We start from the raw sequence: 5,844 nt of genomic DNA on the forward strand, positions 1-5,844 counted from the left end.
TTGAAACGTTAGGGACAATTTTAAAATTTACACAAAACGTTGGGAACAAAAATAATACTTTACTCTAAAAATAAAAAATAAAAGCATAAATCAAATAGATCTTATGCAACAGAGCTACCAAATTGATAAGAGAAGATATAATACTGAACTACGAATCATGAGATGAATAGAAAATAAGAAAAATTGTCTCTTTATTGCTGCATTCAAGCAGAACAAAACTAAGTGGGCTTGTTTATTAGATCACTTAGATTATACATAAACATATATAATAAGTAATAAGTCTCAAAGATTACATTATTATTATCGCATGCAAGACTAATAATAACATATATAGAGCACCTAGATAGTTGAACTTGAATTTGCTCATCAAGCACTTAGCTATTCCGTTGAGACCTTTGTGACCTTGGCAAGACAATTATCTTTAGGCACGGTAATGGGATAAGAGACAGGGCTTTCTGGATTTATCTGCTCAAACCTATAAAATTAAAGTTAATTAGTACAAAATAACACAAGCAAATTTCAATTCATAAAATATATATATATATATATATATATATATATATATATATATATATATATATATATATATTATAGTATAAATACACCACTGCAAGAAGTAGTTATGGCATCAAAGTGGCTAGTGTTACATATGCAATGGAGTAATAAATCAATCATTTTGGAAAGAAAAGAAAAAGATAAAAGAACAAATTAAAAAAGAGAAATATAATAACATTTAACTAACTTATAATTACGAACGAAATGGTGAAGAAAGATGAGCATTTCAATTTTGGTGAGATCTCTTCCTGGACATATCCTTGTTCCAACTCCAAAAGGAAAGAAGGCTCCTCCATTTGTATTATTTTTATCCTGCCCACCAAATTTGCATTAGCAATATATATCTTCAACAATTCACCCACAAAAAAATATTTAGAAAATTTATTTTTATTATTAATTTTATAATCAAAATGTCCCATATCACTTTTTTATTGCAATTAATTGAAATAAAATATTTTTTTCTAAAATTAAAGAGTCAACTCTTTTTTGCTATTTCTTTTTCTCTATCTCTCTTATTCCTTAACTCACTTTATATTTCTTATATATCATTATCAATGACTAATTATAAATTTGACAATCGAATGTACAACTTGATATTCTCTAATTACAATTAAAAATTAAATTAAAGTAAAATTAAAATATAACTATATTATATTACTAATTTAACAACCAAATATATCACATGACGCTTTCATTATGAAATATTTTTTTCTAAAATTAATAAATTTCTTTCTTTCATCCTCTTATCTATCTCTTTCTCTATTTCTCTCTACACTTTATATATAACTTATAATTTATATTTTATATTACTAATTTAACAAATCAAAATGTGTCATAAGATATTTTTCATTATAATTAAAATAAAATCTTTCTCTCTAAAATTAACAAACTCCTTCTCTCAGCTCCTTCTTCTCTCTCTTTGCCCTCTCATTCTCCATTTCTGGCTACCTTTCTGTTTTATAAAAAATAAAATGAATAAAATAATATAATTTAAATATATTCACAAAATTATAAAGAATATATAATTAAATGTAATAAAAAATAATTCCGTTATATTATTCACGTAAAAAATTATATTGTTATTATTATACGCATATTTTTTAGTTTTTTGTTTAGCTTCAAATTTTTACGACTTATCTTTTTAATTTATATTTTTGTTTTTCTTTTTTCAAATATTTATTACATATAATTTGAAGAGAATATTAATGTTGTGATTGATAACTAGAATAAAAATTCAATTGTTTCAAAAAAAAGTTTTGAGTTCATTTTTAACTATTAATATAATTTTTTATACTAATATCTAATTATATTTTTATATATAAAGAAAAACGCGATAAATTTTTTCATGTTTTAAATAATAAATATTAAAATTAGTTATTAATAAAAAAATTAAACACTTTCACATGATAATAATAATAACTAAAAAGTTCTGTCAAAAAAAAATAACAACTAAATAGTTTATTATTTGAATTTTTGTAAAAATAATTTGATTTTATAAATTTTTTGTGACATAATCTATAATGTGAAAACAAAATTAACATAATTTAAAAAAAATTTATATTATTACGAAAAAAATACTAGTAGATGATTATATTTGCATAAAATATAATTTTAAACCAAATATTATTGAAATATATATTAATCGTACTTACATCCCATCTAGAAGGATCAAACTCTTCTGGATTTTTAAAATATTCAGAAGACATATGACAAGCTTTTTGCCAAACCACTGCTCTCCATCCTTTTGGTATGATATATCCTGAAAATACATTAATATTGATAAGTTGAAAAAATCACATATATATTATATTTTGTAATTTCTCTTTTTCTGTCAATATATCCTGTCAATTAATTAAGACAATAGCGAAAAGTATAATTACACAAAGAGGCAGAAAATTATGATAACTTTTAGGGAGAGCCTAAAAGTTAATTTTGTATATAAAATATTAAAATAATTTTTTTAAAAATCAAACTAAAATTTATATATAATATATAAGAGCTTCTAGCTACATATATTTTGCTATCAATATTTAAAGGAAGTGTGGTTATTTTTTTAAATAAAAATTATTTTATTTTTTAATGAATTTATAATGAACTGAAAATTGAAAACTTATTAATATTAAACATTTTAATATATTTCTTAAAAATGCAATTACTAAAACTATTTATATGTGATAAAACATAAAATAAAGTCCCATTGATATTGACATCAGTTGTTGCCTCTCGAGAAAGTGGAATGGCAAAATCGCTCACACGCAATACTTCGTTAATTACCTACAAGACATAATAATGTCTAATAATTATCAGGTTATTAATTAAGTGCAATTTATCCATAATCTACTTAAAGTTAGAGAGTAAACGATAATACTAAAAAAAACAAAACAAATAATCAGAACTTATCTTATCTAATATTTATTAATTGTTACAAGAATTAATAAATAATTTTTAGTATAAATTACTAAAGTTTGCTATTATGACTTCCACATGCACAACATGCATTGCATATATCTTACAATTACCTTGGTAAGATAAACCATTTGCTTAATTTCCTCAATACTTAAATACTGTTGCGAAGGTGGCCTTGACTTGATGATTTCTTCTTGTTCCTCCTACAACATAAAAGGAATTAAAATTAAAGAGATTATAGATCTATTTGAAATGAAGCGTATATTGAACAATAATATAAAATGGTAAAAATTCAAGTGCAGTCGATTTTACGTGAAATGTCAAATTATTTAACGACCTTTGAATATTAACTTCAGGTGAAATCAACTTTAGGTTTAAATACCAAATTACCTTAGCTTTTTTGAAGGCGAGTGGATTGTTAGAAAGATAAATCATTGCCCACATCATAACCGTAGCTGTACTTAGATGACCAGCTATTAAGAATAATATTAACAAGTCAACAATGTCTTCACCCTTCAATTTTCGACCATTCACATCCTCTAGTTCCAGAAGAACATCCACAAGATCTTTCTTTTCCGATAACATTTCACCATTTTTTAGCATCGTCTTCCTATCCTCCACAACGGATTTAACTATCTTTTGCACCTTCTTACGATTCTAATAATTAATATGCCACATATAAAATCAATCAAAAAACCATAACATAGTAAAAATTCAAGTGAAGTTGTTTTTAACTAAAATTATTACTTTAGACTATTAAATAACAATTTAGTCAAATATATCAAATTATTTAACTGTTTTTAATTAACAACTTCACGTGAAAACAACTGTACGTAAGTCTTTGTTAATGTTGATACTAACCTGGAGGGCATTGTAATAAGAAAAACCAGGTAAGTAAATTGGCCAAGAGAACAAGGCATCATTAATATGACCAAACAAATGTTCAACTTGATTGATTATCTTTTCATTGTAAGATCCCATGAAGATGTGAAGAATGACTCTCATGGAGATAGACTTAGTCTCCTTGAAGACCTCAATAGGCTGTTGCATGCTATTATCAGCCATGACTTGGAGTGAATTGACGACAATGTCCTCTATGCGCTCAAGAAACATGGCCAAAGCATTGTAACCTATGATGGGAGATTGGGAGCAGTGACTAGGCGTCGAAAACGCTTGTGATCCTCATTTGACACTTCATATAAGATCGTTTTAACCACTGTTATAGCGGTTTCAGGATAAGCAAGCCTAAAATTTTTGTCATCACTTAATACTCTTCTTGAATCCTCTAGAGTGCACACAAGAATACTTGGCTTCATGAACAAGTGTGTTTTATACATACCATTTCCTCCATACCTGTTACAATTGTCACAACAAAAATGAAAACGTCAAATTCTCGTACAGTAATATTATTGATATATTTTTATTATTTGTTATTTTACTTAATGCTCTAATTATTACAATGTAAACGAGATATACTCCTGATTAATTTGTTTACAGGTAAGAAAATGATAACTTAATTTAACTATTGTGTGATAAATATAAATTTTTATAATTGACTCTATATAGTAAAGTAGAACAAAACTTATATTGTAGAATATATAATTAAAGAAGGAAGAGAAATGATACAGACTTGGAGAGAAGGTTATCCATGAATAAATGAGGGTGCTTGAAATAGTGCCAAGTATTGTCGAGAAGAGGCCAACCCATGTCACCAGGAGGAAGAAGACGATGCTTGTCTCCTAACTTGAAATCATAATACCATTCATTTAGTCTTCTCCCCAATGTGTTTAACACAAAGTACCATGCCAACAATGTGGCACCACTCATCCAAACCCAACTTATTATCTCCATTTTCATTCCCAGTTTCTTGAGTTGAGTTGAGTTGTGAGCTTAGGGCTATATTTATATTAGGACTTTTTTTCTGTGCGACTGTTTTATGTTAGGACTTTGTTACTCTCTTAGTATTATCATTATAATTATAAAATAGTGTAAAGTATTTTATATATTCGTATAATTATATTTAATTTTTTGGATGATCATTCGTATAATTAATATAAGAATTTTGTTAAGTAGATAATAACTTTTTGTAAATAATATGAATAATGAGTTCTAGGATTGATTCAATAAAGTAAAAAAAATATTTCATTCTAAATTAACTCTTTAATTTTAATATTAGGATAACCATTTATAAACCTAGTGAATTGAACATTCAGTCATTATTAACTGCGCATGAGTAAATCAAATCTAAAGAAATAATCATCTAATTAAAAATAATGAATATATATAATCATCTACATAGCTATTGAATTGAACATTCGACATATCTATTGTTTATATTATTTAATATTCTCATTGTCTATTTATATTTTTTTTAATATAAAAAATAATTATTTTTATTGATATATATATATATATATATATATATATATATATATATATATGTAAAATTACTTTAAATTGATAGTATATTAAAATTAAATTCTTTAATTATATAAAGTGAAAAAGTAATTATCTATACATAACACACTCTCACCTTTAATTTGACCACTTTCACGTACACCTTTTAATGTTAACTTTTGGAGACGGTGGGAGTAGGGTTTATGTCTTATTATATATCTGTTGGCACTTGTTGAAGGATTATGGATAGATCTAATTGGGTTTTTTTTTTTTACTTATTATTTTGAAAAGAGATTTTTTTATTGTTTTTATTTTATTTATAAATTTTTAAAATATAGAAAATAGAGTAAAATATTATTTAATTTTTAATATTTGGATTAAATTTTAATATACTTCTTAATCTTTTAAATATTTTATTTTAATTCAAAAATTTTAAACAAATTTAATGTTATTTTATTTTTAAATTTGATATAAATAATTAATGAA

At 24.6% G+C, this 5,844-nt stretch overlaps 1 pseudogene; it reads right to left on the reverse strand.

Annotated features, from left to right (window-relative positions):
* Positions 1-221: 221 nt before the first annotated feature.
* LOC112698085 (beta-amyrin 11-oxidase-like) lies at positions 222-4,838 on the reverse strand (annotated as a pseudogene).
* Between the last annotated feature and the right edge of the window lie 1,006 nt (positions 4,839-5,844).

The sequence above is a fragment of the Arachis hypogaea genome, chromosome 6 (genome assembly GCF_003086295.3).
Source record: "Arachis hypogaea cultivar Tifrunner chromosome 6, arahy.Tifrunner.gnm2.J5K5, whole genome shotgun sequence".
Lineage (NCBI taxonomy): Eukaryota > Viridiplantae > Streptophyta > Magnoliopsida > Fabales > Fabaceae > Arachis > Arachis hypogaea.